This window comes from Triturus cristatus, chromosome 6, assembly GCF_964204655.1.
Source record: "Triturus cristatus chromosome 6, aTriCri1.1, whole genome shotgun sequence".
NCBI classification, from domain to species: Eukaryota; Metazoa; Chordata; class Amphibia; order Caudata; family Salamandridae; genus Triturus; species Triturus cristatus.
This window is the reverse complement of record NC_140589.1, coordinates 1905104347-1905128367: the sequence shown is the minus strand read 5'-3', so window position 1 is coordinate 1905128367 and position 24021 is coordinate 1905104347. Positions and strand designations below refer to the sequence as shown.

Genomic DNA, 24021 nt, shown 5'->3' with positions numbered 1-24021 from the left:
GAACCAATAAATATTGTACACCAACAAGTCCTGTGGACCAATAAATATAGTGAAGCAATAAATAGGTTAAACACAATAAATACAGTGCCCCCAATAAATAATTAAAAGTATACAGCAGCACTCATGTAATCAGATCACTTTTCAATTCCTAAGGGCTGATTTGGCCCAGGCACAGCTTGTAGGGTTGTGGAAGGCTTGAGGGGGCTACTCCCTGGCTGAGACAAGGCTGAGGCCTAAACTGAGGTAGATCAAAGGGGGGAATACCAGTGCCCTGGCTTTCTCTCTCCACACAACCTCTCTAGGTTAGTCCCAGTTCACCCCAGGCACAGTCAGGTTGGTTTCAGCACCTCCCTAGCCCCTTAGAGCAGTCTCTCAGGTCTCCACAGGGCCTTAGGCGCCCTCTACTCCACTTACTGCCCTTTTTCTGATGTTCCGACGCCGCTGGAGTCGTGTCGACGCCGTGAGGCGGTTCCGGTTCGGTCTCGGCGGCCTCGGCACAATGTCAGTTCTTTGACGACGCCGGTAGGCGGTTCCGGTCCGATGTCGGCGGCCTCGGTTCAATCTCGACCTCCGATTCGACGGCGTCGGGCAGTCTCTACTCGGTGTCGACTTCGGGCGGCTCCGGTCCGATGGCGCTCTCGGCTCCGATGACGTCGGCCGGCCTGGCCTCGATGTCGACTTCCGGCGACTCCGGGGTGCGATCCTCACCCCCGACCTCCGGTGCTCCTCCTCTCAGGTTCCGGGCGACTCCGGAGTGCGATCCTCACTCCCGACCTCCGGTTCACCTCTACCTCGGTCTCCGACGACTCCGGAGGGCGGACTTCACTCCTCCGATGACGCCGCTCGCTCGACCTCGGTTCACTTCCTCCTCGACCTCTGGTATTCCTCACGACCTCCGTCGGCGCCCTCTCACGACCTCAGGCGGCTCCGGGTACGACGTCTGCTTCTTCAGTCAGCGCCGCTTCTCCACCTCGGGCTCCAGGTCTTAGGCTACTCGACGCCGGACTCCAGGGAAACCAGTTTCCAGGTCAGGATCTTGCTGCTTTCTGCTTCTAAGGCCTGTTCCTGCTGTTCAGGTCCTTAGGATGAGTTTTTCTGTCTTCTTCCCACACAGGGCTACAGGCTGGGATCCATCAGTAGGGACAAGTATCAAGGGTGGGTTTATGGACCCCACTCCAGGCACAAGTTTCCACCCCTGCTGCTTCACTCCTTCCTCCTTCACTGTTGTGCTGCTCTCTCTTCACCAGTCAGGTGCCAACTGCCAGCTCCAACTGCCAACTCTCTCTCAACTCCCCAACATTCCAAACCGCCTCCAACTGTCACAGGGTTCTGGAATGTTCTGGAAGGTGCTGGTAGGTTCCAGTGGATGCTGGTGATGTCACAGGTGGCCACCATTTTGTGCTCCAGGCCCTCAGACAGAAGTTTCAGGGGTAGCTAAAATGGCTCCCTGAATCTGCAGCAACACTAAAAAGTCTGGTGGTTCCCAAAAAGGAAAAATTCAAACAGGGTTTGAGGCAAAAGTGGGACAAAATAAATAATGATGAGGAGGGACCACCCAAAGGGCTGACAGGTCTAACACGCGTCCCCCCCAGCTGAAAGTGGGGAGAGCTACCCAACCCCTTGGGAGTTCTCATCACTAAGGCGGAAATACCTTGAGAGACCGTCTGCATTGGCGTGGTCCACTCCAGGCCGATGTTCCACCTGAAAGTCCATCCCCTGTAGGGAAATAGACCACCTCAACAACTTGGGATTCTCCCCCTTCATTTGCATCAGCCAACGAAGGGGTCTGTGGTCGGTCTGAACTAGGAAGTGCGATCCAAACAGGTATGGCCGCAACTTCTTCAGAGCCCATACCACTGCAAAGGCTTCACGCTCTATTGCACTCCACTTCTGTTCCCTGGGAAGTAGTCTCCGGGATAGGAAGACCACGGGTTGATCCAGACCCTCTTCGTTGAGTTGCGATAACACTGCCCCAATGCCATGTTCTGATGCATCTGTCTGGACAATGAACTCCTTGGAAAAGTCTGGGGCCCTTAAGACCGGGGCCTCGCACATGGCTTTCTTCAATCTCACAAAGGCCTGCTGACAGGCCTCCGTCCAGACTAACCGTCGAGGTTGTTTCTTGGACGTGAGCTCCGTGAGAGGGGCTACGATGGTACCGTACCCCTTCACGAAGCGGCGGTAGTATCCCGTGAGGCCCAAAAATGCTCGGACCTCAGTCTGAGTCTTGGGGGGTTCCCAGGCCATGATGGCCTCGATCTTCGCCTGGAGGGGTTGCACCGCTCCCCTACCCACCAAGTGTCCAAGGTACACTACCGACCCCTGCCCGATCTGGCACTTGCTGGCCTTGATCGTCAATCCAGCTTGTCTCAGGGCCTGGAGAACAGCTTGCAGGTGACGCAAGTGATCCTCCCAGCTGTTACTGAAGACGGCTATGTCATCCAGATAAGCAGCAGAGAAACTCTCCATTCCGGTGAGGATCTGGTTTACCAGGCGCTGAAAGGTGGCAGGTGCGTTCTTGAGCCCAAAGGGCATCACACAGAACTGGTAGTGGCCATTGGGCGTGGAGAAGGCTGACCTTTCCCTTGCTCCATCAGTCAAAGAGATCTGCCAGTACCCTGAAGTAAGGTCAAAGGTACTTAGATATTGGGCAGCTCCCAGCCGGTCAATCAATTCATCCGCCCTAGGGATCGGATGAGCATCAGTTTTTGTCACTGAATTCAGTCCCCGGTAGTCCACACAGAACCTCAGTTCTGGTTGGGCACCCGGTGGTGCAGCTTTCGGTACTAACACCACCGGACTAGACCAGGGGCTGCTAGAAGGTTCAATCACTCCTAGCTCCAGCATCTTAGTGACTTCACTATGAATGCTGGCCTTCACCTTGTCTGACATCCGGTAGATCTTGGACTTCACAGGTGGGCTGTCTCCTGTGTCCACGTCATGGACACACAGGTGAGTCCTACCCGGGACAAGGGAGAACAACGAAGAGTACTGCCCCAGGACCTGGCGACAGTCCTCCTGCTGTTCAGGAGTTAGAGATGGGGAGAGAATCACTCCCTCCACCGACCCATCCTTTTCTTGAGACGCAAACAGATCAGGGAGAGGCTCGCTTTCCACGTCCTCTCCTCCGTCAGTCACCATCATCAAGATGACTTCGGGCCTCTCATGGTGGGGTTTGAGGCGGTTGGCATGCAGCACCCGCAGGGGCTGACGAGGGGTCTTCAGGTCCACCAAGTAGGTAGCCTTACCCTTCTTCTCCAACACCTCAAAGGGTCCTGACCAGCGATCCTGGAGGGCACTAAGCTCTCCCGGTTCGATCACCCACACCTTCTGGCCAGGCTCCAACTCCACCGGGTGAGCATTGTGGTCATACCACGCCTTCATTACTGCTTGGCTGGCTTCCAAGTTGTCAGAAGCTTGCTTCCACAACTTAGCCATTTGGCTCCAGAAGGCCAGCATGTAGCTCACCACATCCTGGGGAAGCTTTCTGGGAGTTCTTTCCCATCCGTCTCTCACCAGGTTGAGAGGTCCACGTACAGGGTGCCCATACAGAAGCTCGAAGGGGCTGAAGCCCACTCCCTTCTGTGGCACTTCCCTGTAGGAAAAAAGTAAACAGGGTAGGAGGACGTCCCATTTCCTCCGCAGGCTTTCAGGCAGACTTCTGATCATGCCTTTCAAGGTTTTGTTAAACCTCTCCACCAGACCATTGGTCTGGGGGTGGTAAGGAGTTGTGAACCGGTAGGTCACTCCACACTCCTTCCACATCGCCCGCATGTACGCTGACATGAAGTTGGTCCCCCTGTCGGACACAACTTCCTTGGGAAAACCCACTCGGGTAAAGATTCCCATCAGGGCCCTAGCCACAACAGGTGCTGTTATGGTCCTCAGAGGTATTGCCTCTGGGTACCGTGTGGCATGATCCACCAGGACCAGGATAAACCTGTGACCAGCTGATGTTGGCGGATCTAACGGACCCACAATGTCGATGCCCACCCTTTCAAAGGGGGTGCTAACGACAGGAAGTGGTTCCAGGGGAGCTTTCAGCTTCACCCCTGTTTTCCCACTGGCTTGGCAAGACACACATGTCCGGCAGTAGGTATCGGACGACACTTTCATCTGGGGCCAATAAAAGTGTGGGACAAGACGGGCGAAGGTCTTGTCTTGCCCCAGGTGTCCTGCCAATGGTATCTCGTGAGCCAACTCCAGAAGGAAGGCTCGATAACGTTGAGGAACTACCAAGGCTCGTGACGATCCATGTAGGGGTGCCTTGGGTTCACTGTAGAGGAGGCCATCCTCCCAGTAAACACTGTAGTTCCCTTCAACGTTCCCTGCTGCCTGGGCTTCGGCCTGTCGCCTCAGCCCCTCAAGGGTAGGGCACTCCCTCTGGCCCTGGCAGAATTCCTCCCTGGACGGGCCTCCCTCCACGTGCCACTCGGCCGGGATGGGTAGGTCCTCCAGGTTGGTAACGTCCCCCTCCGCAGACTCCTGGTCCACCACCTCCGGTGGCCTATCCGTCCTACGGGGTGGAGACGCCGAGGCAGGCTCCTCCTGTCCTCGGTTCTTCCCTTGACTGGCAGCTGGCTGGGCCTTTGTTCCAGGCTCCAGCCGAAATGAACTCCCTCTTCGGGTAGTCGCGGACCTTGTGCTAACACAGGCCCAGTCAGGTGTACCCAGCATCTCGGTGTGAGTCCGGTATTCCACCTCCTTCCAAGCGTTGTGCTCCATGTCATTCCCCAGCAGACAATCGACTGGCACGGCAGGGCTTACGGCAACTCGAAGTGAACCTGCAACCCCCCCCCATTCAAAGGGAACCTCGGCCACGGGATAGTGACCTGTTCTGCCGTCAGCCATCGCGGCTGGGTGGAGTACATCGGGAATTACCTGCTCTGGAGACACCAGTTGACTACGCACCATAGTCATACTGGCTCCTGTGTCTCTCAGAGCCTCCCCTCTTTGGCCGTTGATGGTGATCCACTGCCCATACTTTGCGGTATTTGCGGGCACCTGGATCTTAGGAACCATCTCCCGTTCTCCCAGGGACACTAAAGTGACACCCGCCCACTCCCTTCCCTTAGTTAAGGGCATCTCCTCCCCGAGCACTGCACTAGCTACTCCGGGGGTCTTTCCTCCAGTGGGAGGGGGTGGACGTTTCTGGCACTTCGGATCTCCTTTATAGTGTCCAACGCCACCGCACTCGTAGCAATGGACAACCCTTGGCTGCTGACTCTGGCCAGGATTAGGGTTTCTGGGTGGGTTAGCCTTAGAGGTGAATCCTGTTCCCTTCCCTTGGAAGTTATTTTGGGGGCCTTTGGAGAACTCCTTTTTCTTTTCCCCTCCCTCTTTCTTCTGGGGGGCGCCCTGTCCGGCCTTTTGAGTATCCCCTCCAGTCCCCCTTGTGGACACCCGGGTACTAGCCCAAATGTCCGCCTCCTCAGCAAGCTTCCGGGGACTGGTCAGCTTGCTATCCACCAGGTGTTGCCGCAGTTCAGGGAAACATTTCTCGAGCAGGTGTTCCTTCGGTACTAGGTCAAACAACTCCTCGTAGTTCTTCACTTCACTGCCCTGAATCCAACCTTCCATTGCCTTCTTTGCATAGTCCAGGAAGTCCACCCAATTCTGCGTGCCCAGTTTGTGACTACCCCTGAACTTCTGTCTGTACTTTTCAGGTGTTAGTCCAAACTTTCTGATGAGCGCCAGTTTCATGGCGGGGTAGTGGGTCTGCTCATCCTCCTCAAGGGCCAATAAAGCATCCCTACCAGCTGGAGGCATGTACTTATACAATCCCCCTCCCCAGTACTTCTCTGGAACCCCATGGGCCCTCAGCGAGACCTCATAGGCCGCTAGCCACTTGGCGATATCGTCGCCCACTCCATAGCTAGCTACTATGTCCTTTGGCAGGTATGGTTTAGATTCCCTGGTGATCTCTTGGGTCTGGCTGCCACCATTAGGAACAGGTTGTGCCCCGATTCTCAAGATCTGAAGATCTATTTCTTTCAGTCGCAATTCATGGGCCATCCTCTGCTCCTCCTTCTCCTTTTCCAGCCTTGCTAAGTCCCATGTGAGCTGTCTTTTCTCCCTCCGGTCCGTTAGCTCCACTTCAGACAAGCCACCGCTAGAGGCACTGCTGCCCTTCCTAGAAATGGTTCTGGGCCCTGCTGACAGGTTCCCCACCTCAGGTTGGTACATCTCAGCCCCCTCAGGGTCAGGCTCTCCATCCCTGTCTTCCTCCTCAGCCTTGCTTTCCCTGCGTGCCTCCCCCCAAGCCCTTAAGCTGGTTTGGAGTGCACCCTTCTTTGCTCCTGGGGGACAGTACACCCCCTCCCGCTGGCAAAACTCCCTGAGTTGGGCCACAGTGTACGTTTCTAGATTTTCTAGTACAAACTCCATCTTGCCCACTCAGGTTAGAGGACAGGTTTTGTGCCGTAACAATGCAGGGGGGTACCTTTAATAATACCTCCTCCCACCACCAGAGTAAATTTGGAAAAAACAAAAACCCACAATTAGGAAGGCCGCTTTGAGAAAACTCCCGGTGTAGGCCTATGGACTACCCACAGTTATTGTTGAGTATACGTAGGCACAGCTCTATCCCACCACTGAACACCAATTTATGTTGGAAACAGCCCACTCCCACTCCGCAGGGTGGTGGTGGACTCCCCGAACACACTGTGGTAGCTTGGCTCGAGTGGTCAGGAAACAGGCACCGTGCTAAGCATACAATATACCCATACAATAACCATGCGTGCATCCGTTCCAAAAACGACTCTACACCGTAAAAATTATGAAAATATTCTTCTTTATCTTTTTCTCTTAGTTGCTGATTGGAAAAATAAATAAGACAATCACAATATACAAATTTTGAATAGTGCAGGTCAAATAAATACTGTCTGGAGATTCAATAAATAGGGATGATCATAAATACAAGGGACATAAATATAAGTGCAGGTAATACAGGCAATTAAATATTCTGAGGCAATAAATACTGAACCAATAAATATTGTACACCAACAAGTCCTGTGGACCAATAAATATAGTGAAGCAATAAATAGGTTAAACACAATAAATACAGTGCCCCCAATAAATAATTAAAAGTATACAGCAGCACTCATGTAATCAGATCACTTTTCAATTCCGAAGGGCTGATTTGGCCCAGGCACAGCTTGTAGGGTTGTGGAAGGCTTGAGGGGGCTACTCCCTGGCTGAGACAAGGCTGAGGCCTAAACTGAGGTAGATCAAAGGGGGGAATACCAGTGCCCTGGCTTTCTCTCTCCACACAACCTCTCTAGGTTAGTCCCAGTTCACCCCAGGCACAGTCAGGTTGGTTTCAGCACCTCCCTAGCCCCTTAGAGCAGTCTCTCAGGTCTCCACAGGGCCTTAGGCGCCCTCTACTCCACTTACTGCCCTTTTTCTGATGTTCCGACGCCGCTGGAGTCGTGTCGACGCCGTGAGGCGGTTCCGGTTCGGTCTCGGCGGCCTCGGCACAATGTCAGTTCTTTGACGACGCCGGTAGGCGGTTCCGGTCCGATGTCGGCGGCCTCGGTTCAATCTCGACCTCCGATTCGACGGCGTCGGGCAGTCTCTACTCGGTGTCGACTTCGGGCGGCTCCGGTCCGATGGCGCTCTCGGCTCCGATGACGTCGGCCGGCCTGGCCTCGATGTCGACTTCCGGCGACTCCGGGGTGCGATCCTCACCCCCGACCTCCGGTGCTCCTCCTCTCAGGTTCCGGGCGACTCCGGAGTGCGATCCTCACTCCCGACCTCCGGTTCACCTCTACCTCGGTCTCCGACGACTCCGGAGGGCGGACTTCACTCCTCCGATGACGCCGCTCGCTCGACCTCGGTTCACTTCCTCCTCGACCTCTGGTATTCCTCACGACCTCCGTCGGCGCCCTCTCACGACCTCAGGCGGCTCCGGGTACGACGTCTGCTTCTTCAGTCAGCGCCGCTTCTCCACCTCGGGCTCCAGGTCTTAGGCTACTCGACGCCGGACTCCAGGGAAACCAGTTTCCAGGTCAGGATCTTGCTGCTTTCTGCTTCTAAGGCCTGTTCCTGCTGTTCAGGTCCTTAGGATGAGTTTTTCTGTCTTCTTCCCACACAGGGCTACAGGCTGGGATCCATCAGTAGGGACAAGTATCAAGGGTGGGTTTATGGACCCCACTCCAGGCACAAGTTTCCACCCCTGCTGCTTCACTCCTTCCTCCTTCACTGTTGTGCTGCTCTCTCTTCACCAGTCAGGTGCCAACTGCCAGCTCCAACTGCCAACTCTCTCTCTTAACTCCCCAACATTCCAAACCGCCTCCAACTGTCACAGGGTTCTGGAATGTTCTGGAAGGTGCTGGTAGGTTCCAGTGGATGCTGGTGATGTCACAGGTGGCCACCATTTTGTGCTCCAGGCCCTCAGACAGAAGTTTCAGGGGTAGCTAAAATGGCTCCCTGAATCTGCAGCAACACTAAAAAGTCTGGTGGTTCCCAAAAAGGAAAAATTCAAACAGGGTTTGAGGCAAAAGTGGGACAAAATAAATAATGATGAGGAGGGACCACCCAAAGGGCTGACAGGTCTAACACCATGCCAGATGTATAGACCTGACGGGCCCTTGGCTCTTGGGTAACCGTTAGTAGGTATGTTGATAGCTAACTCAAACAAATGCATCTATATTATACTTTCATCATACAAACTGCTTTGGTATTAATAATATAATCCTGGTGTACTTTTGTGCACATATTGTAATACTCCTACTAGCATAAGCTAGCTGTATAATGACAAACTATGCCTCAGTGAAATGCTTTGTAACTATTGAACAATGCTTTATGGTAATCAATAAAGTTTGTTTAAAAAAAAAAACTGGACAGTTCTCGCTCATCCATGTCCCTGTATGTAGAATACAGTCATGGAATCTGGCAGCAGCCCCCTCTGGGTGGCCGGTGACCGACACCGCAATTTTGGCGTCATCTGTATAGGTCACCAGCTCAAAACCAAACAATTCAATAAGTGGAGTCACATAACGATTAAATATGGTAGGCCTTAGAGCTGAGCCTTCTGGGACGCCACATTGCAGAGAGAAAAGGGGGTGAGCTAAACCCATCTAATGCCACAAACTGCACTTATGCAGGTTAAAAAGTTTTAAGAAGGGAGAGTGCTTTGTCCCTGATATCTAACAAAGCCGGACGGTCCAGAAGCAGAGTGTGGTTGACCATGTCAAAGGCTGCCGAGAGGTCTAATAAAATCCGGGCTGCATTTCCTCCCGCATCCAGGATCTGCCTGATTTCCTCAGAGGCAGAAAGGAGGGCTAGTGCTGTACTAATGTGGCTTCTAAAGCCAAACTGGGTAGCTTCCAAAAGGTTATTTTGATTGATATAAGAGGTAAGTTCTAGATTGATAACTTTTTCAACTATCTTTTCAGGGAATGGGAGCCATGATATCGGCTGATAGTTTGAATCTGTTGGATCCAGAATGGGTTTTTTAATCAATGGTAGAATGGATGCTTTCTTCCACTCTATTGGAAAGTGACCAGCACTGAACATCTTACTAGAGATGTCAGTGAGAGCTATGGCAGCAGTTTCAGGCACTAACTGCACGATTGTGTGAGGACAAGGATCATTGGGAGCACCAGATTTGATAGACTTTAACATCCCTAAAGCTTGATCGATAGTTAGAGATGAGAAGGAGGTGAGCAAGATGGACGGCCCCTTCTCTGATAAGGTTTTACTAAGAGCAGCGACAGAGTCTATGATATTACTGTGAATTGTTCCAGATCATGAGGAGAAACTCCATCAGGTATACAAACAGACAGAAGATGGGTTACACAAACATCATAGTGTATTGTCTGAGTGGAGTTGATACTGGCTAGGAAATTCAGACTATGATACGAATGTTATAGCCTCTCTCCTGGGGCCTCCTGCATCCTTCTTGTGACTTGCCCGTTGGCATATGGAGGCTTTGCAGTGGGACCAGAAGTTGCAGTTGGCGCAGCATCAGCGGAATCTCTCCGACATGGTCCAGATCTTGGACGGAACTGCAAAAGATATGCAGGAGTGGCTAATGATGAACCGTGATTGGGTTAGAGGGAGACCACACTCCCTTACCCAACCAGATCTGGTGATAGTGACAGATACGTCACTTCTGGGATGGAGGAGGAATCTCGGAGAGGTGGAGCTCAGAAGACTCTGGTTTCCGTCGGAATCCAGACTCCACATCAATATGCTGGAGCTCCGTGCAATCCGACTAGCAATGAAATACCTCTATCTATCCTCCATCAAGGGACTACTAGTGTAGATGTTCACAGGCAACACCACCACCATGTGGAACTACAACAAACAGGGTGGTGAGGGTTGTTGATCCTGGACATGGCTGGAACAGCAGGACATTACCCTGGTGGTTCAACACCTAGTAAGAACGCCAGGATAGACAAACTCAGCCGCTTATGCCTAACGGATCGCGAATGGCATCTTCACCCATAGGAGGCACAAGATCTCTTTCAGCAATGAGGAAAGCCTTAGTTAGATCTGTTTGCCTTCACGGAGAATGTGCAATGTCAGTAGTTTTGCACAATAGATTTTGCAAGGTGGCCTCTTGGACACCTTTTCGCCCATAACACTCCTGCTCAGAGTTCTCAAGAAGTTCAGTTACGACCGGGCCCAAGTCATCCTTGTACCTCCAAACTGAGCACAGAGAGTTTGATATCCTGAACTATTGTACATTAGTTTCTAAAGGGCCTTGTCCATCTCTTCCCTTCTTCACCATTTAGTATCATCTGAACAGGCATGGAACAACGGATAGAGATCTGCCACCTGCCGCTAGCCTTAATGTAGTTCAACTCTACAGGTCCCGACCAGCTACATAATGTGACCACTTCACAACATCTCACAATGGCAATCAGATATGGGATGATATTAACAAAGATTATCCCAGCAGTTCTCTCACCATTTCTCCCCCCTACTTAAGCCTGCTCACGACCAGAAACTTTAAACACAATAGTTCACAATGTACAACCTGGAAGTTACGAGCTAAGTAAACAACGATTAGAAGAATCACTATAAAGAGACTTACAGAGCTGCTCAACGCTTCCAGCTTAATAAAAACCATAAACTGTGTGCCTTTCTCTCACACTTCTTCATCCATCACACTGCTAAATTCTGCGTCCTATAAAACGATAACCGCACCTCAGTGGTCATGATGCATGACATGGAAACTCTTCCCACATAGATCAAAACAAACACAAAACACTTGAGAGAACACACTGTACCTCGTGTAGTGTGGTTCCCAGTTAGGAAAGCGCTTCAGCACCCCACATCTGGATAATAACCGCTATATAAATGTTGCAAAACAATAGAACATTCAACTCGCAAAGTGTAAAACAACTGCAGACTGCATTAACAGGCAGAACAGCTCATTTATGTTAATGGTCACAAGTGCCTCAGCTCATGCGTGCCACAGCTCACAAGTACAATAATAACCGCACTGCAGCTCTTACATCTGATAACAAAATGTGGGCCAATCCAGAAGAATGTTTGCTAATTGGGCATGGATTTCAAGGGACTTCATTTCCCAATTACATGGTGCTGTATTCTGGGGTTTATTTTAACAACGGCATGCATTCTGCGAGTTCTAGTCCTGTTTATTTTAAACACACTCCTAAATAAAATGATTTGTAAATGAAAAGCCAAGAACTGAAGGATTGCATACTTGGGGACGGTTATGCAGAATTGTGGAGCGCACTATAACCCAGGAGGATATCCTGGCGCTGAGCAGGTGTGAGTGTAGCTTAATCTAAGGCTGGTGGGACTACTCAAAAGGCAGAGTCCTCAGCTTCTTGCAGAATACAAGTGGCGAGGAGGCTCATACGTGCAGTGGGAGGTCGTTCCACTCTTCAGGACGGATGTAGGAGAAGGCTCTACCACCGGATCTGGTTTTCTGTATGCATGGGATGTGGACGAGTAGGAGTCCATACAAGCGAAGGTTGCTAGAAAGTTTGTGAGGTATGCTGAACCAGTGTTATGCAGTGCCTAGAAAGTGTGGGTGAGGAGGTTAAAGTGTGATTTTTTGTGTATGGAGACCCAGTAAAACTCCTTCAGGTGTTGTGTGATGAGAGTTCAACGTGGGAGGTTGAGAATGATTTTGGCCACTAAGTTTTGAATGGTCTGGAGTCTTCTACTGAGGTTTTTGTTGACCCCGGCATAGAAGGTATTTCTGTAGTCCAGCTTGCTTGTGACGAGGGCGTGCATGATAGTTTTCCAGGTGCTGATTGGGAGCCATTTGAAAATCTTCCCCAGCATCTTCGGTGTATGGAAGAGGAAGAGGTGTGGCGCAGCGGCCAGGGTGGCTGACGCTGGAACCCGGGGGCTCACGGTTCGATCCCCGGCGCCGACAGCAGATCAGCCCAGCACCATGTGACTCTGGGCAATAGCTCGCTTAATCTTCCCGACAGCCCCTAGCGCCTAGACACCCTTGGGTACTTGTACGCGCTTTACAAATACTGGACATTTTATGGAAGCATGAGGCGTTGACGGAATTGACTTGGCGAGTCATGTTGAGTCTGGTGTTGATGATGATGATCCTGAAGTGCTTGGCGTTGTCGGTCCTAGCTCTGTTGGCTACTGGGTGGAATTCCACAGTGAAGTGCTCTCCCTGAAGATCACAATTCCGGTCTTGTCAGTGTTTGGCTTTAGACAGATGGTCTTCATCCAGTGGACAATTTCAATCATGCAGGCATTGAACTTGATCGGGACTGGGCGTCTTGTCCATAAGGGAGAGAATGAGTCGGGAGTAGGAGAGGATGTTGATGTTGTGAGATGATGCTGGCTAAAGGGATCATGTATGTGATGAAGAGAGTCTGGCTCATGGAGGATCCGTGCGGAACCCTGCAGATGAGGTCATCGACGTCCAAGATGTATAGTGCCAGGCTGACACTCTGGCTCATTCCAGTCAGGAAGGAGAACATTCATCGGAGTGTGTGTCTTTGGACTCCAAAGTTGTGTAGACGTTGGAACCAGACTGAGTGGTGTTGAGAAGTAGGTCTAATGATCACATCTACCTCCTTTTAATTTTATCTACCACAAAGAAACTGGAGTAAATGCATGAAATGGTTTACTGGGAGCGTTGGAACGAGACTGAGTGGTATCAAGGAGTTACTGGTTGTTGAGGTATTTGCTGAGACTCTGTTGATGATTTTCTCTAAGACCTTGACCAGGAATGGTAGTAGGTTGATCATTCTGTAGATGGCGAAAGTTCAAGGCTCTGCAGAGGGCTTCTTGCTCAATGGGAGGACAGTTGCATGTTTCCAAGTATCCAGGAAGGTCACGGAAGAGACGGAGGCATAAAGAATGGGAGTGAGCATGGTGCTGATGGGTTGCAGTCCTATAGAGTAGGAGTTGTGGGGCCGGGGGCCTATGGGATCCCTGATCTGAATGAATTCATGGTTGCAGCGGTTTCTTCTTGGGTGATGATGGGAAATGTGGTTAGCATTGGTTCTTGTGGTTCTTGGATTAAGATCAGGAGGTATCTAGTGAGTTCTTTTGGGCCCAGTTGTGTGTTGAAGTTGCTTTAAATGGCAGTAATTTTGTACTTGAAGAAATGAGAGGGATAGTTGTTGCGGTATTGCAAGAGAGTGATCGAGTTGGAGACGACTGTCAGTGAGATGAAATACTTCACAATGGCGACGAGAGGTGGCCAGGAAGTCAGGTGGCCAGGAAGTCAGTCAATCAATAAATCAGGGTTTACTGAAGCACATTAAATGCCCGTGAGGGTCTCAAGGCCCAGGGGGGCGAGGTGGGGGGGAGGTAGGGGGTGGGTCGAGCAGTTTCATCGCATCCGAAGAACCAGGTCTTGAGGTCTTTTCTGAAGGCTTGCAGAATGGGGGTTAGTCTGATGCTGAGTGGGAATTCGCTCCAGGTCTTGGCTACGATGTAGGAGAAGGATCCCCCTCCCGCTCTGGCTCTGTGGATGCATGGGATTTCAGCCCGTGCAAGCTATGCGAAGCAGAGGCTCCTCTTGGGTGCGTAGAAGGAGATTCTTTTGTTGAGGTATTGGGGGTTCTGATGCTGTGGGGGGATTTGTAGGCATGAGTGAGGAGCTTGAAGGTTACTCTCTTTTCGGCGGGGAGCCAGCAGACTGCTGGTAGGTGCTGGGTGATGTGGTGTTGTTGTGGGATGCAGTGGACCAGTCTAGCTGCGGCATTCTGGATTGTCTAGAGTTTGAGGAGTGGAGATTTGTTTATTCTGGCGTAGAGGGCGTTCCCATAGTCCAGTCTGCTGGTTACGAGTGCATGGGTGATGATCTTTCTGGATTCGGGGGGGTCCATTTGAAGGTCTTGCAGAGGATGCAGAGGGTGTTGAAGCAGGCGGAAGATATGGCGTTGATCTGTTGGTTCATGGGGAGGGTGGAGTTGAGTATAATGTTGAGGTTGCGAGCATGGTCTGTGGGAGAGTTGCCAAGGGTGGTGGGCCAGCAGGTGTTGTCCCATGCGGAGGGGGTGGATCTGAGGACGAGGACTTCTGTTTTCTCCGAGTTGAGCTTTAGGCAGCTGTTGCTCATCCAGGAGGCGATGTCTTTTATACCTTCCTGGAAGCTGTGTCTGGTGCTTTCGTGTTCGTTGGTGAGGGAGAGGATGAGCTGGGTGTGGTTGGCGTAAGATACTATGCAGAGTCTGTGTTTTCTGACGATGGAGGCAAGAGGGGCCATGTAGATGTTGAAGAGGGTGGGGCTGAGTGAAGATCCTTGGGGTACTCCGCAGCTGATCCCTGTGGGTTCGGAGAGGAAGGGCAGGAGTCTGATTCGTTGGGTTTGGCCGATGAGGAAGGAGCGGATCCAGTCCCGGAAACCGACACCGTAAAGTCTGGCGGTCAGTGTCCAGTGGGAGACGGTATCAGAGACTGCTGCAAAATCTAATAGGATGAGGGCAGCCGTGTGGCCCTGGTCGAGGAGGGTGCAGATGTCGTCTGTGGCAGTTAGGAGGGCGGTCTCAGTGCCGTGGTTGCTGCGGAATCGGGATTTTGCTGTGTTGTAGTAAAACAATAGTCCACTTTCTACAGGAGACACAACTTTAAAGATAATTGCAGTGTCCACAATCTGTTGGGGTGTAATTAAGATTCAGAACAAACGAAGAACAACAAAACTAAAATCTGTTATTTTTATTTCCTTTGAAATCATTCCCGGGCCAACCCTACCCACTTTTTCAGGTTTTCTGTTTGCGCACTGAAGACCGGCCCAAAATGCCATGTGTCAAAGTATTTTCAAGATGACAAAAGTCTTCAACCTAAACCAGGGCCGTGAGGCTGTGACTGGGGAATTTACTGTGGTAATTCCAGTGTCCTCCCACATGTAAACACTAAAATCCAGTTTAAAGCAGGTACTGTACCCACAACAAACCTAGAGACAGACGTCTGGTAGTGCAAAAAGCAGGGGTCTTCAGCAACCAAGCAAGTGCTCCACAAAAATTGTCTTGGCATTCACTTATCTCACTTTGAAGTGCACTCCAAGTGTTCCACATAGTACAACAGACCTGCCAAGCAGGATTAGACAGTAAGCTGTCAAATCAATAGTTCCAGGTGGCACTGCAGGTTTACACTGCAGCAGTCAGGTTCCATGGCGTAGGCCTGTAGCGATGTTCACCGCCATGTTAGTAGATGGCACAATGTGTGCTCCAGTCCACATATGCCACTTACCTTCCAGGCCCGAATGGAATTTTCTACATCAGACACTAGTGACTTACATGCAAGTTAAATGTGCAAATTGGGAATAAGCCAATTTAACCAGGGTCAAAGGGGGAGAACATACTGGTTATGAGGGTATTGTGCACAGAGGTCTAAATCCAACAAAGATATAGAGTCTGGCAAAAGGTAAAATAAAATCTGGGGTGATCATGAAGAAAAGGCAGATTGCCTTCCAAGTCCTATTAGCTCACCCACGTAAAGTTCCTCTTCTTTGTGGTTACCCAGTCCTTCATGCAAACATTGCGAGTGTATTAAATGTGCTGTTTATGTGCCAGTGTAGCACATGACTGCTGCCAGGTTGATCTGCAAGGCCCTCAGAAATAGTTCCCTCTACAGAAGAAGCGGTCTTCTGACAGTCCCAGGCACTTTAACCTCGTTGCGATGGATTCCTAAGGCAGTGGTTCTGATGCAAAGGATACAGCATTCTAAAAAAGCTCAAGGGTGGTGTGGATACGATGTGGTTGAAGGAGGTCTTATTGCAGCTGATCCCTGGTCTGCAGGTTTGGCGAGGTGATCCTGGCTACAGGGGTTGATGTCCCTGGAGGTCTTCTCGGGCCTGGCAGAAGCCCAATTTCCACTGAAATGCCAGCTGTCCTGTGTCACTGTCACAGCCAAATCCTTCCCTGGGCTTTAGCTTCTCCAGCAACGTTCCCAGGTCAAGCAGACCCAAAAGCGAATTCTGACAGCCAGGTCCTGGTCCTTGGTCACGCACAGCGATGAGAAGCAGCGATCAGGGCTATTACTCACCCTTAGCAGACTTCTGTAACTGTTGTGTCACCATGCTGCGAACAGGTCTGCCAGCTGCTCCTTCGAGTCTCTTGCCTCGGCTGGGCCCCGAAAACAACTTCTCCACTAGCAGGACACATCAGGATACCTTAGGGTGCACCATTCTATCCACTCCCAGTAAGGCAGAACGCTTTTCCTGGCGCCCAGAACTCCTTAGTCCAACTCAGGCGAGGCTACCAAGGGAGCTAAATTCCCCTGAAAAACTGGTTTGGCAACTGGTTCCCCCTTTCCTGTCTATCCAGACAATACAGTAGCCTCTCTCCCAAGTGGTTCCCATTTGGCCTTCAAAGGTGGTTTCTGCTTTGAAGCTCGCCTTTTGGGCCAACACACGTGCGACTTCCTACAGGAGGGAGAACACCTCATTCCAGTGAAGGCCCCTATTGTATCCTTTCCTGGGAGTCGTTAACACATCACTCCAGGAGAGCAGAAAGCTGACTCCATGACAAGACTTCATGTGCAACAGTTAAGGGCACGGGGGATTAAAAGCAACACAGTGGGTTCAGAGCTCCCACATTCTCACTCTAGCAATGATGTCTCTTGCTCTGGATGTGACATTGTATCTCTCAGTAATATTAATATCCTGTGACTTTTAGATATGTATTAACCCCTAATCACTCTTTAAATGCTTCCCACAGCGTAGCCACAGAGGTAACAGAGCCCTGGTTCAACATGTAGTAGGATAAAATCACTTTGTGGGCTTCTGTTTAAAGACTGGGTCTGACAGCTCAGATGGCCGCAGTCACTACATTCTATGTATCCTCAGATAGCTGGCAATGGTCAAAGCCATCAGAGCTGGAGAATAATTGGACAGAGTCCTAGGTAAATGTGTTATAGTTTCACCCCAGTGCAGAAAATGTTGGGACCCCCTTTGTACGAATTAATTTTCCAAAAGGTCAGGGAGAAAAGGGGAAAGTGAAAGCAACCTAACAAATAATGCTCCCTCTTGACCTATGTTTCATTTTCCTATATATGATTGAATAGTAGGTTTTTTCTAAACATAAAGTTCTGCTAAACATGAGCTAGCACACAACAAACACCAAATTGTATTCTTTAAACTTTTATTTATTGTATTTTTATATTTTCATTTTTTTCTTTATATAAACATGATAGAATTTTTGACATATAAATCAATTTTTCATAAATAACATCATCACTATACTTTACACATTATTCATGTCAGTTCATTGATACAAAGATATTATTCCAATTCATGACAAAAAAACAGAGCAAACCCAGGGAAAAGAACATTGCAGACACATACCAGACACTCCTTGCACATATATCTCAGTAGTTGTCCCAATTAACACATTATTAGTGATAAGGTAGTCCTAATGGCCCCCAAGAGGGAGCTGCTACAAAAAGTTGTAGGATCTACAAGAAGACTTGGTCAACGCGTTTCGGTGGCAAGAGAAAACGTGAAAACCACCTTCTTCAGGACCAGCTACTTCTCTTAGTGCAAGTTCTCAAAACCTGGGATATCCTAAAAAAAGTTCATACATATAAAAAATTAGTCACTAGCCTCTAAACATTATTATTAGCAATACTGTGTGCTAAAACAAAAGACACCGATTGGGCCAATTTATACAACTGAGCATCAAAGTAAAAAAGGAAAAATTCTAAAGAAAACAGAGATAGCTTGAGAAAGCCAACACGCATAGTGGTGCAATTTGAAGTGTTATTTCTAATTAAAGCAAGTTACCTTTGGCTGAAATTGTTGGAACAAAATGTGAGTGGAAATAATCCCTATAGTACTCTACTCTACTCTAACCAGAAGGGTATAGATCCAAACAAGGAGATAATGTTTTTTATTGTAGTTCTCTCAATAATGTAAGGAAGGATACTTACTGTTCAGGGGAACAATATCGAACTACAAAGCCTGCTGTTTGTGCTGTAAAACGTAATCACAGTATATTTCTTCCTTTTCTCTTTGTTTATCTGTTTGTCTGTTGATATCCTGATAGAGTTTAAAACAAAAAAACTAAATCAAGATAATTGCATTTCATATTTGTCCATACCAGTTCCCTATTTAAGTATGTCTAGATCTTTTTATTATATCCGCACCGTGTTTACATACCAATGATGTTAACCTCCAAGTCCCACTAAGTATAGTGTAAGGCCAGGGTACATCCAACAATAATTCCAGAGTGCTCCATATATCTGTGTGAGGAAGTTAGTATATACTGCATTATGCACCCCAGCCCATCGCATCTCTAGATCCTAACCAGTAATCGATCCTGGAAGATATTCCATGTACTACAGAATGGAATGTATACAGTCTGGATTTGGGGCATTCAACATGGTACAAGTCTAGCAGTTTGTACTGGCGCATAATATCCCATAGATCTTCCTGCGCTTTAGTGTGTCAGCAGGACCTGTTGTCGGTGGTAGCCAAATCAGCGTGCAGCATTAAAGTATTTTACATATATTACAAAGCGAGGGGGGGGCTTCCACGAGCCTGTTTCTAACTTTAGTGGGAAAAATAAAAAAAGCAGGGTCGAAGTTTGGCCATATGTACTGATCAATGTAATGTGTACCGAACCAAACAACCCCTGTACAACCACACACCGGTACTCTTCCTCACAGAACATGTCCACAAGCCGGAAACATTAGCCTTGTTTAATCAATATAGCCACTTCCGTAGCAACTGAGGAAAAGAAATGGGAGGTACGAGCTCCAGATTTTGGAGAAATTATCATCTCCCACAAAACCAGCATGCATCTCCGGAAATAATGAAAAACACACCTTAGGCCTAATGAGGTATGCAGTCACCAGTCGGACCTTGCGGTGGTCATTCACCCCTCTCACATTACAGAAGAGCAGCCTAGCCTTACATCCAGAGCTTGCCCCAGTCGTGTGTTGTGTCTGCAATTTTGACCCCACCTTTCTTCTAAGCTTTTCGGTCAAATCAGAACTATTTGATCAGGAGTGTTTGTACCATCAAAACCCTGTGTCACCTGTCTTCTCGTAATAGTAGCCCAAACGGCCCTCCCAACTAACCCTTACCCACATTGTAATAGTAACCTTAGCAGAGCTTTACAGTCTAGCCTCAGGGGGCTAAACTGGCATCAATCACATTGATGCCCAGACTCAAGTGATGCTCCGTTGTGTTAGATATAACAGTAGTGTTAGAATACTGTCCTTCTTGCATATCAATGAGAGATATAACTTGTCTTGACACTGTGGGTGGGTATTCAAGGATTAGTAGCTGGTGAATTGTGAGCGGGGAGACCTTTTCTACAACTTTTAAAGAGCAAGCCTCAGAAAACCCTACGCATACCCCAGTGAACTCAAAAACTACAGGCCAATCTCCCTGCTCCCATCGGGAGCTAAGGTACTGGAAAATATCATCAACAATCAACTCATGACTCACCCGGAGCAGCACTAGCTACTTGACGCCTCCAAATCCGGCTTCCACAGCTACAAAACCATGCGGATCACAGCCACAGATGACATCCAAACCCTCCTTGACCAAGGAGAAACAGCAGCTTTAATCCTCCTTGACTGCTCAGCAGCCCTTGACACCATATCCCACCACACACTGATCAAAAGATTCCACCACATCGGCATCCATGGAGACCCGCTCAGTTGGAACGCCTCCTTCCTCACTGGAAGAATCCAGAGGATCCACCTTTCACCTCTGGACCCAAGGAGATCACCTGCGGTGTCCCCCAGGGCAAATCCTTTAGCCCCAAACTCTTCAACACATATATGACCCCGTTGGTCAACATCGTCAGATCTCATAGTCTCAACAGAATTTCCTACGCAGACGACACCCAACTCATCCTCTCATTCACCGATGTCCCTACCACCACCAGGACCAACTTCCACATATGTATGGCAAAAATTGCCGACTGGATGAAGAAAAATTGCCTGCAGCTGAACACAGACAAGACGGAAGTACTGATCTTTGGCAACAGCAGCAACACATGAAATGACTCCTGGTGGCCATCAGACCTAGGACCCGCACCCACTCCTGACCATGCTAGAAACCTAGGAATCATCATCCACAACATGCTCACCATCTAATGAAAGATCAACGCCATCTCCTCTGCCTGCTTCCACACTCTGCGCATATACAGAAAATGTTCAAGTGGCTACCCCTCCACATGAGGTGCACCGTGACACAGGCCCTTATCACCAGCTGACTGGACTATGGCAACACCCTCTATGTAGGAACTGACGCACACCTCCTACAGAGACTTTAAACCATACCTAATGCCACAGCCAGACTCATCCTCTGCCTTCCCCGACAAACCCACATCACACCCCTCCTCAGGCAACTCCACAGGCTCCCTGTACAGAAGAGATGACAATTCAGCTACTGACCCATGCACACAAGGCTCTACACAACCAAGGACCCATATACATTAACCACTGCCTGAACTTTCACCAACTGTTGACAAGACAACACTCCGCCTCCCTTTCACTTACCCATACTCCCCGCATCTACCCAAGCAGAAGTGGAGGACCCTCCTTCTCACACATTGCAGCAAAGACCTGGAACAGCCTCCCCACGTACCTCCGGACCATCACCTCACTTCTGGAATTCTGAATGGCCCTCAAGACCTGGCCGTTTGAATAAGCCTACTGGACCTGCAAGCGCCTGGATACCCTATTGGGTGATGAGCCACCCTTTATAAATCCTGCTTGATTGAAGCCTTGATCAACGTGGAATTAACAGTTAGCTTTTCATAAACAACTGAAGCGAAGCTTCCAGTCCTTTTATAGCCTCTATCCAAGTATCAATGTCTTCAGGATGGTGATACACTGACCAATCAATTGCTCCTTCTGTCCATTCAAGGACTGTGGATTTATCTTCGTATTCTTCCCGCTGCAGCTCCTCAGTCACCAAATGGGCCCATACAGTTCAGTAGTATTATGTTTTTTACCATTGTTACTTGGTGGGAGCCCAGTCGGAGAGGAAGGAGGTATAGAGCTATTGCCTTTGTCATGACAATTTATCATGGTAGACTCTGCAACAGGAAAGGGCTTTGTCATGTTGCTTAGTGACCATGAGTCAGCTTTGTAAACAGGACACACCACTGGATGTGTTATCCCATCACCACAACCAGCAGGGACATTGCAGACCACCTCAATCTAAGTATGCGGGCATAGAGTTGATAAAATTGATACAATGTCTGTTGCATTTTGTTGCGGGTTTAAAATTGGTATTGTGCTTATATACGTAACCAAAAGACACACAAATGATAGACGGAATTCTGAATAAATGAAACATTCACCCCCAGTCAAGAGATCTGGTTTAAATCCATTGTTCTTTTGCTCTCCATGCCACGCCAGTTAAGACCTAGCAATATGCAAATCATTGGCCCTGCTCCTCATGGGAACAGTCCAGCTCGACCTGCAAAGCCAGGTCCTCCATGGACCAGAAACAAGCATCCTGGGACCAGTTTCGGGGTATTACCCCTCATCAGTCAGCTTGAATCCAGTGCACAGTGAGCCCAGGACACACGTCTGGGCATACCCTTGGCCCTTTATATGGTTCCTCCCCAGGGTGGGCTTTCCTATGGTACATTGGCTGTGCGGTGCCCTTCCAATAAATGCCTTCTCACTTTCTTTACACTCATACGGTTACTTCTTTAAGAACACTGTCACATTTTCCAGAACTCACCCCGAGTTTTGCAAAGCCATCCCTTGCTTCATCACCCAACTCGCCATTGCCTCCGAACACTATATATTCTTAGCAGATCTCAACTTCCACATGGAAGACCTTAGCGATGCCAGCACTGACGACCTAATAGAAAGCATGAGCAATATCAGCCTCATCTAACTCATCATCGACCCAACACACATCATCGGGCACATACTTGACTCCATCAGCAAAACAATCAAGTACCACTATGTCACAGAACTCCCCTGGACCGACCACTCCATTGTCCACTTCACCATCACAGGGCACAGCGCTACAGAACCCAAACCACCCAGCACACCTCAGCGCAACTTGGAAACTGTCTCAGACGAGAACTGGAACAACATTCTCCATGCCAACTGACCGGACACAGCTCCAGACCTTAAACAGGTCATCAAGAACTTCAGACTGGATCACCGACTATGTGACCCCCGCCGAGCCGAACAAGATCAGAGAATCCGCAAAGTGTGTCAACTTGTTTACCCCGGAACTTCAGACCTCTCAATTGGACTGTTGTTGGCTAGAAAGAAGATGGAGTACCAGTAATGATCCAGTGCACTAAACCACCTTCAGGACATCGATCAACCACTACCACCTCCTCAATAAAGCGAAGAAGAGTGCCCTCACATGCTGCATAGAGATCAGCTCAAACCACAGCAATGAGCTCTTCACCATTGTTAGGGAATTCAGCAACCCTGTGTCCACCGAGAATAACATAACTCCCTTCTAGGATCAGTGCGAAATGGTTGCTGACTACTTTCATTAGAAGATCGCCTTCATCTATAGCGATTTTGAAACTCAGCTCTCTGCCAGTGACGCCTCGACCTCCTCACACCCACTGACACTAACTCGGACCTCAGCCGCTTCCTGGGACCTCCTCATCGCACAAGACACCACCACTATAATGAAGTCGATCCACTCTGGAGTATCCACTGATCCATGCCCCCACCTTATCTTTAACATGAGGAGCAAGGCGATCAGCTTATAGCTCACAAAACCACTGAAAAGATCCATCGCCATGGCCTCCTTTCCGGATGAGTGGTAACACGCAGAAGTGAAACCCCTCCTAAAAAACAAAACCCTCCTAAAAAAAACCTTCAGCAGACCTAGAGCAGCTGAAGAACTCCGATACCCCTGCTCTCGTTCTCGGCCAAAGTCTTCGAGAGGTCGATCAAGAGGAAGCTGACCAGACACCTCCTGGAGTCCTCCCAGTTCGGCTTCCGAGCCAATCAAAGCACAGAGACTGCTCTGATAGCAGCCACAGATGACATCAGAGCCCTCCTGGACCTCAATCAGACTGCAGCCCTCTTCTTCCTTGACCTCACAGCTGCCTTCAACATGGTCTCCCACCAGATCCTGATTGACAAGCTCCACCACATCGGAATCCAAGGAAATGCCCTCAAATTGATCGCCTCCTAGCTCACCAGAAAAACTCAGACAATCAGACACTGCCCTACTCCTGAACCCAAGGACATCATCTGCGGCACCCCCACAAGGATCCTCAGCTAGCCCCCCCCCTTCTTCTACATTACATGACACCCCTAGCCAACATTGTAAGATCGCACAGGCTGAAGGTCATCTTCTACACTGACTAGACCCACCTCACTATCTCCAAAGACAACTTATATAGGTGCACGGCCAACATCACTGACTGGATGAAGCACAACTGCCTAAAACTGAACACAGGCAAGACAGAAGTCCTCATCTTGAAGCAACGCATGGTGGTCAGCAGAATCTGGCTTCTTCCCTTACCGAACATGCCCGTGACTCCAGCATTGTCCTGGACAACAAGCTCTCCATGAAGAAGCAAATCAACATGATCTCCACCATCTGCTTCCTCACAATGTGCATGAGCCGCAAGATATTGCCATGGCTCCCCACCA

The 24021-nt window shown here is 49.4% G+C and overlaps 2 protein-coding genes across 6 annotated transcripts in view; one reads left to right on the top strand and one right to left on the bottom strand.

Moving 5' to 3' along the window:
- The window catches only part of LOC146822391 (uncharacterized), a 420322-nt gene that overhangs the window by 150484 nt on the left and 245817 nt on the right, over positions 1-24021 (top strand). The window lies entirely within an intron of this gene.
- LOC146822392 (uncharacterized) overlaps positions 16939-24021 on the bottom strand; it is a 93415-nt gene continuing 86332 nt past the window's right edge. Inside the window, exon 4 of the transcript XR_014963283.1 lies at positions 16939-18445. The gene's annotated coding sequence lies outside the window, so the exon portion shown is untranslated. The remainder of the gene's footprint in view (positions 18446-24021) is intronic.